Source organism: Agelaius tricolor, unplaced genomic scaffold (assembly GCF_023055355.1).
Source record: "Agelaius tricolor isolate 1412-34295 unplaced genomic scaffold, bAgeTri1.0.p SCAF_60, whole genome shotgun sequence".
NCBI classification, from domain to species: Eukaryota; Metazoa; Chordata; class Aves; order Passeriformes; family Icteridae; genus Agelaius; species Agelaius tricolor.
Window position 1 is genome coordinate 665,900 of NW_027269320.1, and position 14,310 is coordinate 680,209.

Below are 14,310 nucleotides of genomic sequence, written 5' to 3' on the forward strand. Positions count from 1 at the left end.
GCAGATCTCTGTCACAAAGACCTGGAAAGACAACAGGTCTACCCCGATTCCAGGGGGACACCAGGTCTACGCCAGCTTCTCTGGGAGACCAGGTCAACCTCGCTCCAGCGGAACATCAGGTCGTCCTCGCCCTGGCGGGACAACAGGTCTATCCCGACCCTGGCCAGGGACAACAGGTCAACCCGGGCTTCGCTGGGACATCAGGTCTGCCCCAGCTCCGTCCGGGGACAACAGGTCTACCCAGCTCTGTAGGGACATCAGGTCTACCCCAGCTCCGTCCGGGGACAACAGGTCTACCCAGCTCTGTAGGGACATCAGGTCTACCCGAGCTCCGGCCAGGAACAAGTCTACCCAGCTCTGTAGGGACATCAGGTCTACCCCGGCTCTGTCCGCGGACAACAGGTCTACCCAGCTCTGTAGAGACAACTGGTCTACCTCAGCTCAATAGGGGCAACAGGTCTACCCTTGTTCCGTAGGGCTAGCAGATCTCTGTCACAAAGTCGTGGGGAGAAAACACGTCTACCCCGATTCCAGCGAGACACCAGGTCTACACCGGATTCTCTGTGACACCAGGTCTAGCTCGCTCCCGCGGGACATCAAGTCGTCCTCGCCCTGGCGGGACACCAGGTCTACCCCGGCCCTGGCCAGGACAACAGGTCTACCCAGGCTTCGCTGGGACATCAGGTCTACCCCAGCTCCGTCCGGGGACAACAGGTCTACCCAGCTCTGTAGGGATAACAGGTCTACCCCAGCTCCGTCCGGGGACAACAGGTCTACCCAGCTCTGTAGGGACATCAGGTCTACCCGAGGTCCGGCCAGGGACAACAGGTCTACCCAGCTCTGTAGGGACATCAGGTCTACCCCAGCTCCGTCCGGGGACGACAGGTCTACCCAGCTCTGTAGGGACATCAGGTCTACCCCAGCTCCGTCCGGGGACAACAGGTCTACCCAGCTCTGTAGGGACATCAGGTCTCCCCGAGGTCCGGCCAGGAACAACACGTCTACCCAGCCCTGTAGGGACATCAGGTCTACCCCGGCTCTGTCCGCGGACAACAGGTCTACCCAGCTCTGTAGCGACAACTGGTCTACCTCAGCTCAATAGGGGCAACAGGTCTACCCTTGTTCCGTAGGGCTAGCAGATCTCTGTCACAAAGTCCTGGGGAGACAACAGGTCTACCCCGATTCCAGGGGGACACCAGGTCTACCCCGGCTTCTCTGGGAGACCAGGTCTACCTCGCTCTAGCAGGACATCAGGTCGTCCTCACCCTGGCGGGACACCCGGTCTACCCCGGTCCTGGCACGGACAACAGGTGTACCCTGGCTTCGCTGGGACATCAGGTCTACCCAAGCTCCGGCCAGGGACAAAAGGTCTACCCAGCTCTGTAGGGACATCAGGTCTACCCCAGCTCCGTCCGGGGACAACAGGTCTACCCAGCTATGTAGGAACATCAGGTCTACCCGAGCTCCGGCCAGGGACAACAGGTCTACCCAGCTCTGTAGGGACATCAGGTCTACCCCAGCTCCGTCCGGGGACAACAGGTCTACCCAGCCCTGTAGGGACATCAGGTCTACCCCAGCTCCGTCCGGGGAAAACAGGTCTACCCAGCTCTGTAGGGACATCAGGTCTACCCCAGCTCCGTCCGGGGAAAACAGGTCTACCCAGCTCTGTAGGGACAACTGGTCTACCTCAGCTCAATAGGGACAACAGGTCTACCCTTGTTCCGTAGGGTTAGCAGACCTCTGTAACAAAGTCCTGGGGAGTCAACAGGTCTACCCCGATTCCAGCGGGACAAGAGGTCTACCCCGGCTTCTCTGGGAGACCAGGTCTACCTCACTCCAGCGGGACATCAGGTCGTCCTCGCCCTGGCGGGACCACAGGTCTACCCCGACCCCGGCCAGGGACAACAGGTCTACCCAGGCTTCGCTGGGACATCAGGTCTACCCCAGCTCCGGCCAGGGACAACAGGTCTACCCTGCTCTGTAGGGACAACTGGTCTACCTCAGCTCAATAGTGACAACAGGTCTACCCTTATATCGTAGGGCTAGCAGATCTCTGTCACAAAGTCCTGGGGAGACAACAGGTCTACCCCGATTCCAGGGGGACACCAGGTCTACCCCGGCTTCTCTGGGAGACCAGGTCAACCTCGCTCCAGCGGAACATCAGGTCGTCCTCGCCCTGGCGGGACAACAGGTCTACCCCGACCCTGGCCTGGGACAACAGGTCTACCCGGGCTTCGCTGGGACATCAGGTCTACCCCAGCTCCGTCCGGGGAACACAGGTCTACCCAGCTCTGTAGGGACATCAGGTCTACCCCAGCTCCGTCCGGGGACAACAGGTCTACCCAGCTCTGTAGGAACATCAGGTCTACCCGAGGTCCGGCCAGGGACAACAGGTCTACCCAGCTCTGTAGGGACATCAGGTCTACCCCAGCTCCGTCCGGGGACGACAGGTCTACCCAGCTCTGTAGGGACATCAGGTCTACCCCAGCTCCGTCCGGGGACAACAGGTCTACCCAGCTCTGTAGGGACATCAGGTCTCCCCGAGGTCCGGCCAGGAACAACACGTCTACCCAGCCCTGTAGGGACATCAGGTCTACCCCGGCTCTGTCCGCGGAGAACAGGTCTACCCAGCTCTGTAGCGACAACTGGTCTACCTCAGCTCAATAGGGGCAACAGGTCTACCCTTGTTCCGTAGGGCTAGCAGATCTCTCTCACAAAGTCCTGGGGAGACAACAGGTCTACCCCGATTCCAGGGGGACACCAGGTCTACCCCGGCTTCTCTGGGAGTCCAGGTCTACCTCGCTCTAGCAGGACATCAGGTCGTCCTCACCCTGGCGGGACAAAAGGTCTATCCCGACCCTGGCCAGGGACAACAGGTCTACCCGGGCTTCGCTGGGACATCAGGTCTACCCCAGCTCCGTCCGGGGACAACAGGTCTACCCAGCCCTGTAGGGACATCAGGTCTACCCCAGCTCCGTCCGGGGAAAACAGGTCTACCCAGCTCTGTAGGGACATCAGGTCTACCCCAGCTCCGTCCGGGGACAACAGGTCTACCCAGCTATGTAGGAACATCAGGTCTACCCGAGCTCCGGCCAGGGACAACAGGTCTACCCAGCTCTGTAGGGACATCAGGTCTACCCCAGCTCCGGCCAGGGACAACAGGTCTACCCTGCTCTGTAGGGACAACTGGTCTACCTCAGCTCAATAGGGGCAACAGGTCTACCCTTGTTCCGTAGGGCTAGCAGATCTCTGTCACAAAGTCCTGGGGAGACAACAGGTCTACCCCGATTCCAGGGGGACACCAGGTCTACCCCGGCTTCTCTGGGAGTCCAGGTCTACCTCGCTCTAGCAGGACATCAGGTCGTCCTCACCCTGGCGGGACAAAAGGTCTATCCCGACCCTGGCCAGGGACAACAGGTCTACCCGGGCTTCGCTGGGACATCAGGTCTACCCCAGCTCCGTCCGGGGACAACAGGTCTACCCAGCTCTGTAGGGACATCAGGTCTACCCCAGCTCCGTCCGGGGACAACAGGTCTACCCAGCTCTGTAGGGACATCAGGTCTCCCCGAGGTCCGGCCAGGAACAACACGTCTACCCAGCCCTGTAGGGACATCAGGTCTACCCCGGCTCTGTCCGCGGAGAACAGGTCTACCCAGCTCTGTAGCGACAACTGGTCTACCTCAGCTCAATAGGGGCAACAGGTCTACCCTTGTTCCGTAGGGCTAGCAGATCTCTGTCACAAAGTCCTGGGGAGACAACAGGTCTACCCCGATTCCAGGGGGACACCAGGTCTACCCCGGCTTCTCTGGGAGTCCAGGTCTACCTCGCTCTAGCAGGACATCGGGTCGTCCTCACCCTGGCGGGACAAAAGGTCTATCCCGACCCTGGCCAGGGACAACAGGTCTACCCGGGCTTCGCTGGGACATCAGGTCTACCCCAGCTCCGTCCGGGGACAACAGGTCTACCCAGCCCTGTAGGGACATCAGGTCTACCCCAGCTCCGTCCGGGGAAAACAGGTCTACCCAGCTCTGTAGGGACATCAGGTCTACCCCAGCTCCGTCCGGGGAAAACAGGTCTACCCAGCTCTGTAGGGACAACTGGTCTACCTCAGCTCAATAGGGACAACAGGTCTACCCTTGTTCCGTAGGGTTAGCAGACCTCTGTAACAAAGTCCTGGGGAGTCAACAGGTCTACCCCGATTCCAGCGGGACAAGAGGTCTACCCCGGCTTCTCTGGGAGACCAGGTCTACCTCACTCCAGCGGGACATCAGGTCGTCCTCGCCCTGGCGGGACCACAGGTCTACCCCGACCCCGGCCAGGGACAACAGGTCTACCCAGGCTTCGCTGGGACATCAGGTCTACCCCAGCTCCGGCCAGGGACAACAGGTCTACCCTGCTCTGTAGGGACAACTGGTCTACCTCAGCTCAATAGGGACAACAGGTCTACCCTTATATCGTAGGGCTAGCAGATCTCTGTCACAAAGTCCTGGGGAGACAACAGGTCTACCCCGATTCCAGCGGGACACCAGGTCTACCCCGGCTTCTCTGGGAGACCAGGTCAACCTCGCTCCAGCGGAACATCAGGTCGTCCTCGCCCTGGCGGGACAACAGGTCTACCCCGACCCTGGCCTGGGACAACAGGTCTACCCGGGCTTCGCTGGGACATCAGGTCTACCCCAGCTCCGTCCGGGGAACACAGGTCTACCCAGCTCTGTAGGGACATCAGGTCTACCCCAGCTCCGTCCGGGGACAACAGGTCTACCCAGCTCTGTAGGGACATCAGGTCTACCCGAGCTCCGGCCAGGGACAAAAGGTCTACCCAGCTCTGTAGGGACATCAGGTCTACCCCAGCTCTATCCGGGGACAACAGGTCTACCCAGCCCTGTAGGGACATCAGGTCTACCCCATATCCGTCCGGGGACAACAGTTCTACCCAGCTCTGTAGGGACATCAGGTCTACCCCAGCTCCGTCCGGGGACAACAGGTCTACCCAGCTATGTAGGAACATCAGGTCTCCCCGAGATCCGGCCAGGGACAACAGGTCTACCCAGCTCTGTAGGGACATCAGGTCTACCCCAGCTCCGTCCGGGAACAACAGGTCTACCCAGCTCTGTAGGGACATCAGGTCTACACGAGCTCCGGCCAGGGACAACAGGTCTACCCAGCTCTGTAGGGACATGAGGTCTACCCGAGCTCCGGCCAGGGACAAAAGGTCTACCCAGCTCTGTAGGGACATCAGGTCTACCCCGGCTCTGTCCGCGGACAACAGGTCTACCCAGCTCTGTAGAGACAACTGGTCTACCTCAGCTCAATAGGGGCAACAGGTCTACCCTTGTTCCGTAGGGCTAGCAGATCTCTGTCACAAAGTCCTGGGGAGAAAACACGTCTACCCCGATTCCAGCGAGACACCAGGTCTACCCCGGATTCTCTGTGACACCAGGTCTAGCTCGCTCCCGCGGGACATCAGGTCGTCCTCGCCCTGGCGGGACACCAGGTCTACCCCGGCCCTGGCCAGGACAACAGGTCTACCCAGGCTTCGCTGGGACATCAGGTCTACCCCAGCTCCGTCCGGGGACAACAGGTCTACCCAGCTCTGTAGGGATATCAGGTCTACCCCAGCTCCGTCCGGGGACAACAGGTCTACCCAGCTCTGTAGGGACATCAGGTCTACCCGAGCTCCGGCCAGGGACAACAGGTCTACCCAGCTCTGTAGGGACATCAGGTCTACCCCAGCTCCGTCCGGGGACAACAGGTCTACCCAGCCCTGTAGGGACATCAGGTCTACCCCAGCTCCGTCCGGGGAAAACAGGTCTACCCAGCTCTGTAGGGACATCAGGTCTACCCCAGCTCCGTCCGGGGAAAACAGGTCTACCCAGCTCTGTAGGGACAACTGGTCTACCTCAGCTCAATAGGGACAACAGGTCTACCCTTGTTCCGTAGGGTTAGCAGACCTCTGTAACAAAGTCCTGGGGAGTCAACAGGTCTACCCCGATTCCAGCGGGACAAGAGGTCTACCCCGGCTTCTCTGGGAGACCAGGTCTACCTCACTCCAGCGGGACATCAGGTCGTCCTCGCCCTGGCGGGACCACAGGTCTACCCCGACCCCGGCCAGGGACAACAGGTCTACCCAGGCTTCGCTGGGACATCAGGTCTACCCCAGCTCCGGCCAGGGACAACAGGTCTACCCTGCTCTGTAGGGACAACTGGTCTACCTCAGCTCAATAGGGACAACAGGTCTACCCTTATATCGTAGGGCTAGCAGATCTCTGTCACAAAGTCCTGGGGAGACAACAGGTCTACCCCGATTCCAGCGGGACACCAGGTCTACCCCGGCTTCTCTGGGAGACCAGGTCAACCTCGCTCCAGCGGAACATCAGGTCGTCCTCGCCCTGGCGGGACAACAGGTCTACCCCGACCCTGGCCTGGGACAACAGGTCTACCCGGGCTTCGCTGGGACATCAGGTCTACCCCAGCTCCGTCCGGGGAACACAGGTCTACCCAGCTCTGTAGGGACATCAGGTCTACCCCAGCTCCGTCCGGGGACAACAGGTCTACCCAGCTCTGTAGGGACATCAGGTCTACCCGAGCTCCGGCCAGGGACAAAAGGTCTACCCAGCTCTGTAGGGACATCAGGTCTACCCCAGCTCTATCCGGGGACAACAGGTCTACCCAGCCCTGTAGGGACATCAGGTCTACCCCATATCCGTCCGGGGACAACAGTTCTACCCAGCTCTGTAGGGACATCAGGTCTACCCCAGCTCCGTCCGGGGACAACAGGTCTACCCAGCTATGTAGGAACATCAGGTCTCCCCGAGATCCGGCCAGGGACAACAGGTCTACCCAGCTCTGTAGGGACATCAGGTCTACCCCAGCTCCGTCCGGGAACAACAGGTCTACCCAGCTCTGTAGGGACATCAGGTCTACACGAGCTCCGGCCAGGGACAACAGGTCTACCCAGCTCTGTAGGGACATGAGGTCTACCCGAGCTCCGGCCAGGGACAAAAGGTCTACCCAGCTCTGTAGGGACATCAGGTCTACCCCGGCTCTGTCCGCGGACAACAGGTCTACCCAGCTCTGTAGAGACAACTGGTCTACCTCAGCTCAATAGGGGCAACAGGTCTACCCTTGTTCCGTAGGGCTAGCAGATCTCTGTCACAAAGTCCTGGGGAGAAAACACGTCTACCCCGATTCCAGCGAGACACCAGGTCTACCCCGGATTCTCTGTGACACCAGGTCTAGCTCGCTCCCGCGGGACATCAGGTCGTCCTCGCCCTGGCGGGACACCAGGTCTACCCCGGCCCTGGCCAGGACAACAGGTCTACCCAGGCTTCGCTGGGACATCAGGTCTACCCCAGCTCCGTCCGGGGACAACAGGTCTACCCAGCTCTGTAGGGATATCAGGTCTACCCCAGCTCCGTCCGGGGACAACAGGTCTACCCAGCTCTGTAGGGACATCAGGTCTACCCGAGCTCCGGCCAGGGACAACAGGTCTACCCAGCTCTGTAGGGACATCAGGTCTACCCCAGCTCCGTCCGGGGACAACAGGTCTACCCAGCCCTGTAGGGACATCAGGTCTACCCCAGCTCCGTCCGGGGAAAACAGGTCTACCCAGCTCTGTAGGGACATCAGGTCTACCCCAGCTCCGTCCGGGGAAAACAGGTCTACCCAGCTCTGTAGGGACAACTGGTCTACCTCAGCTCAATAGGGACAACAGGTCTACCCTTGTTCCGTAGGGTTAGCAGACCTCTGTAACAAAGTCCTGGGGAGTCAACAGGTCTACCCCGATTCCAGCGGGACAAGAGGTCTACCCCGGCTTCTCTGGGAGACCAGGTCTACCTCACTCCAGCGGGACATCAGGTCGTCCTCGCCCTGGCGGGACCACAGGTCTACCCCGACCCCGGCCAGGGACAACAGGTCTACCCAGGCTTCGCTGGGACATCAGGTCTACCCCAGCTCCGGCCAGGGACAACAGGTCTACCCTGCTCTGTAGGGACAACTGGTCTACCTCAGCTCAATAGGGACAACAGGTCTACCCTTATATCGTAGGGCTAGCAGATCTCTGTCACAAAGTCCTGGGGAGACAACAGGTCTACCCCGATTCCAGCGGGACACCAGGTCTACCCCGGCTTCTCTGGGAGACCAGGTCAACCTCGCTCCAGCGGAACATCAGGTCGTCCTCGCCCTGGCGGGACAACAGGTCTACCCCGACCCTGGCCTGGGACAACAGGTCTACCCGGGCTTCGCTGGGACATCAGGTCTACCCCAGCTCCGTCCGGGGAACACAGGTCTACCCAGCTCTGTAGGGACATCAGGTCTACCCCAGCTCCGTCCGGGGACAACAGGTCTACCCAGCTCTGTAGGGACATCAGGTCTACCCCAGCTCCGTCCGGGGACAACAGTTCTACCCAGCTCTGTAGGGACATCAGGTCTACCCCAGCTCCGTCCGGGGACAACAGGTCTACCCAGCTATGTAGGAACATCAGGTCTACCCGAGCTCCGGCCAGGGACAACAGGTCTACCCAGCTCTGTAGGGACATCAGGTCTACCCCGGCTCTGTCCGCGGACAACAGGTCTACCCAGCTCTGTAGAGACAACTGGTCTACCTCAGCTCAATAGGGGCAACAGGTCTACCCTTGTTCCGTAGGGCTAGCAGATCTCTGTCACAAAGTCCTGGGGAGAAAACACGTCTACCCCGATTCCAGCGAGACACCAGGTCTACCCCGGATTCTCTGTGACACCAGGTCTAGCTCGCTCCCGCGGGACATCAAGTCGTCCTCGCCCTGGCGGGACACCAGGTCTACCCCGGCCCTGGCCAGGACAACAGGTCTACCCAGGCTTCGCTGGGACATCAGGTCTACCCCAGCTCCGTCCGGGGACAACAGGTCTACCCAGCTCTGTAGGGATAACAGGTCTACCCCAGCTCCGTCCGGGGACAACAGGTCTACCCAGCTCTGTAGGGACATCAGGTCTACCCGAGGTCCGGCCAGGGACAACAGGTCTACCCAGCTCTGTAGGGACATCAGGTCTACCCCAGCTCCGTCCGGGGACGACAGGTCTACCCAGCTCTGTAGGGACATCAGGTCTACCCCAGCTCCGTCCGGGGACAACAGGTCTACCCAGCTCTGTAGGGACATCAGGTCTCCCCGAGGTCCGGCCAGGAACAACACGTCTACCCAGCCCTGTAGGGACATCAGGTCTACCCCGGCTCTGTCCGCGGAGAACAGGTCTACCCAGCTCTGTAGCGACAACTGGTCTACCTCAGCTCAATAGGGGCAACAGGTCTACCCTTGTTCCGTAGGGCTAGCAGATCTCTGTCACAAAGTCCTGGGGAGACAACAGGTCTACCCCGATTCCAGGGGGACACCAGGTCTACCCCGGCTTCTCTGGGAGACCAGGTCTACCTCGCTCTAGCAGGACATCAGGTCGTCCTCACCCTGGCGGGACACCCGGTCTACCCCGGTCCTGGCACGGACAACAGGTGTACCCTGGCTTCGCTGGGACATCAGGTCTACCCCAGCTCCGGCCAGGGACAAAAGGTCTACCCAGCTCTGTAGGGACATCAGGTCTACCCCAGCTCCGTCCGGGGACAACAGGTCTACCCAGCTATGTAGGAACATCAGGTCTACCCGAGATCCGGCCAGGGACAACAGGTCTACCCAGCTCTGTAGGGACATCAGGTCTACCCCAGCTCCGTCCGGGGACAACAGGTCTACCCAGCTCTGTAGGGACATCAGGTCTACCCCAGCTCCATCCGGGGACAACAGGTCTACCCAGCTCTGTAGGGACATGAGGTCTACCCGAGCTCCGGCCAGGGACAACAGGTCTACCCAGCTCTGTAGGGACATCAGGTCTACCCCGGCTCTGTCTGCGGACAACAGGTCTACCCAGCTCTGTAGAGACAACTGGTCTACCTCAGCTCAATAGGGGCAACAGGTCTACCCTTGTTCCGTAGGGCTAGCAGATCTCTGTCACAAAGTCCTGGGGAGACAACAGGTCTACCCCGATTCCAGGGGGACACCAGGTCTACCCCGGCTTCTCTGGGAGACCAGGTCTACCTCGCTCTAGCAGGACATCAGGTCGTCCTCACCCTGGCGGGACACCCGGTCTACCCCGGTCCTGGCAGGGACAACAGGTGTACCCTGGCTTCGCTGGGACATCAGGTCTACCCCAGCTCCGGCCAGGGACAAAAGGTCTACCCAGCTCTGTAGGGACATCAGGTCTACCCCAGCTCCGTCCGGGGACAACAGTTCTACCCAGCTCTGTAGGGACATCAGGTCTACCCCAGCTCCGTCCGGGGACAACAGGTCTACCCAGCTATGTAGGAACATCAGGTCTACCCGAGCTCCGGCCAGGGACAACAGGTCTACCCAGCTCTGTAGGGACATCAGGTCTACCCCAGCTCCGGCCAGGGACAACAGGTCTACCCTGCTCTGTAGGGACAACTGGTCTACCTCAGCTCAATAGGGGCAACAGGTCTACCCTTGTTCCGTAGGGCTAGCAGATCTCTGTCACAAAGACCTGGAAAGACAACAGGTCTACCCCGATTCCAGGGGGACACCAGGTCTACGCCAGCTTCTCTGGGAGACCAGGTCAACCTCGCTCCAGCGGAACATCAGGTCGTCCTCGCCCTGGCGGGACAACAGGTCTATCCCGACCCTGGCCAGGGACAACAGGTCAACCCGGGCTTCGCTGGGACATCAGGTCTGCCCCAGCTCCGTCCGGGGACAACAGGTCTACCCAGCTCTGTAGGGACATCAGGTCTACCCCAGCTCCGTCCGGGGACAACAGGTCTACCCAGCTCTGTAGGGACATCAGGTCTACCCGAGCTCCGGCCAGGAACAAGTCTACCCAGCTCTGTAGGGACATCAGGTCTACCCCGGCTCTGTCCGCGGACAACAGGTCTACCCAGCTCTGTAGAGACAACTGGTCTACCTCAGCTCAATAGGGGCAACAGGTCTACCCTTGTTCCGTAGGGCTAGCAGATCTCTGTCACAAAGTCGTGGGGAGACAACAGGTCTACCCCGATTCCAGCGGGACACCAGGTCTACCCCGGCTTCTCTGGGAGACCAGGTCAACCTCGCTCCAGCGGAACATCAGGTCGTCCTCGCCCTGGCGGGACAACAGGTCTACCCCGACCCTGGCCTGGGACAACAGGTCTACCCTGGCTTCGCTGGGACATCAGGTCTACCCCAGCTCCGTCCGGGGACAACAGGTCTACCCAGCTCTGTAGGGACATCAGGTCTACCCCAGCTCCGTCCGGGGACAACAGGTCTACCCAGCTCTGTAGGGACATCAGGTCTACCCGAGCTCCGGCCAGGGACAAAAGGTCTACCCAGCTCTGTAGGGACATCAGGTCTACCCCAGCTCTATCCGGGGACAACAGGTCTACCCAGCCCTGTAGGGACATCAGGTCTACCCCATATCCGTCCGGGGACAACAGTTCTACCCAGCTCTGTAGGGACATCAGGTCTACCCCAGCTCCGTCCGGGGACAACAGGTCTACCCAGCTATGTAGGAACATCAGGTCTCCCCGAGATCCGGCCAGGGACAACAGGTCTACCCAGCTCTGTAGGGACATCAGGTCTACCCCAGCTCCGTCCGGGAACAACAGGTCTACCCAGCTCTGTAGGGACATCAGGTCTACACGAGCTCCGGCCAGGGACAACAGGTCTACCCAGCTCTGTAGGGACATGAGGTCTACCCGAGCTCCGGCCAGGGACAAAAGGTCTACCCAGCTCTGTAGGGACATCAGGTCTACCCCGGCTCTGTCCGCGGACAACAGGTCTACCCAGCTCTGTAGAGACAACTGGTCTACCTCAGCTCAATAGGGGCAACAGGTCTACCCTTGTTCCGTAGGGCTAGCAGATCTCTGTCACAAAGTCCTGGGGAGAAAACACGTCTACCCCGATTCCAGCGAGACACCAGGTCTACCCCGGATTCTCTGTGACACCAGGTCTAGCTCGCTCCCGCGGGACATCAGGTCGTCCTCGCCCTGGCGGGACACCAGGTCTACCCCGGCCCTGGCCAGGACAACAGGTCTACCCAGGCTTCGCTGGGACATCAGGTCTACCCCAGCTCCGTCCGGGGACAACAGGTCTACCCAGCTCTGTAGGGATATCAGGTCTACCCCAGCTCCGTCCGGGGACAACAGGTCTACCCAGCTCTGTAGGGACATCAGGTCTACCCGAGCTCCGGCCAGGGACAACAGGTCTACCCAGCTCTGTAGGGACATCAGGTCTACCCCAGCTCCGTCCGGGGACAACAGGTCTACCCAGCCCTGTAGGGACATCAGGTCTACCCCAGCTCCGTCCGGGGAAAACAGGTCTACCCAGCTCTGTAGGGACATCAGGTCTACCCCAGCTCCGTCCGGGGAAAACAGGTCTACCCAGCTCTGTAGGGACAACTGGTCTACCTCAGCTCAATAGGGACAACAGGTCTACCCTTGTTCCGTAGGGTTAGCAGACCTCTGTAACAAAGTCCTGGGGAGTCAACAGGTCTACCCCGATTCCAGCGGGACAAGAGGTCTACCCCGGCTTCTCTGGGAGACCAGGTCTACCTCACTCCAGCGGGACATCAGGTCGTCCTCGCCCTGGCGGGACCACAGGTCTACCCCGACCCCGGCCAGGGACAACAGGTCTACCCAGGCTTCGCTGGGACATCAGGTCTACCCCAGCTCCGGCCAGGGACAACAGGTCTACCCTGCTCTGTAGGGACAACTGGTCTACCTCAGCTCAATAGGGACAACAGGTCTACCCTTATATCGTAGGGCTAGCAGATCTCTGTCACAAAGTCCTGGGGAGACAACAGGTCTACCCCGATTCCAGCGGGACACCAGGTCTACCCCGGCTTCTCTGGGAGACCAGGTCAACCTCGCTCCAGCGGAACATCAGGTCGTCCTCGCCCTGGCGGGACAACAGGTCTACCCCGACCCTGGCCTGGGACAACAGGTCTACCCGGGCTTCGCTGGGACATCAGGTCTACCCCAGCTCCGTCCGGGGAACACAGGTCTACCCAGCTCTGTAGGGACATCAGGTCTACCCCAGCTCCGTCCGGGGACAACAGGTCTACCCAGCTCTGTAGGGACATCAGGTCTACCCGAGCTCCGGCCAGGGACAAAAGGTCTACCCAGCTCTGTAGGGACATCAGGTCTACCCCAGCTCTATCCGGGGACAACAGGTCTACCCAGCCCTGTAGGGACATCAGGTCTACCCCAGCTCCGTCCGGGGACAACAGTTCTACCCAGCTCTGTAGGGACATCAGGTCTACCCCAGCTCCGTCCGGGGACAACAGGTCTACCCAGCTATGTAGGAACATCAGGTCTACCCGAGCTCCGGCCAGGGACAACAGGTCTACCCAGCTCTGTAGGGACATCAGGTCTACCCCAGCTCCGGCCAGGGACAACAGGTCTACCCTGCTCTGTAGGGACAACTGGTCTACCTCAGCTCAATAGGGGCAACAGGTCTACCCTTGTTCCGTAGGGCTAGCAGATCTCTGTCACAAAGACCTGGAAAGACAACAGGTCTACCCCGATTCCAGGGGGACACCAGGTCTACGCCAGCTTCTCTGGGAGACCAGGTCAACCTCGCTCCAGCGGAACATCAGGTCGTCCTCGCCCTGGCGGGACAACAGGTCTATCCCGACCCTGGCCAGGGACAACAGGTCAACCCGGGCTTCGCTGGGACATCAGGTCTGCCCCAGCTCCGTCCGGGGACAACAGGTCTACCCAGCTCTGTAGGGACATCAGGTCTACCCCAGCTCCGTCCGGGGACAACAGGTCTACCCAGCTCTGTAGGGACATCAGGTCTACCCGAGCTCCGGCCAGGAACAAGTCTACCCAGCTCTGTAGGGACATCAGGTCTACCCCGGCTCTGTCCGCGGACAACAGGTCTACCCAGCTCTGTAGAGACAACTGGTCTACCTCAGCTCAATAGGGGCAACAGGTCTACCCTTGTTCCGTAGGGCTAGCAGATCTCTGTCACAAAGTCCTGGGGAGAAAACACGTCTACCCCGATTCCAGCGAGACACCAGGTCTACCCCGGATTCTCTGTGACACCAGGTCTAGCTCGCTCCCGCGGGACATCAAGTCGTCCTCGCCCTGGCGGGACACCAGGTCTACCCCGGCCCTGGCCAGGACAACAGGTCTACCCAGGCTTCGCTGGGACATCAGGTCTACCCCAGCTCCGTCCGGGGACAACAGGTCTACCCAGCTCTGTAGGGATATCAGGTCTACCCCAGCTCCGTCCGGGGACAACAGGTCTACCCAGCTCTGTAGGGACATCAGGTCTACCCGAGGTCCGGCCAGGGACAACA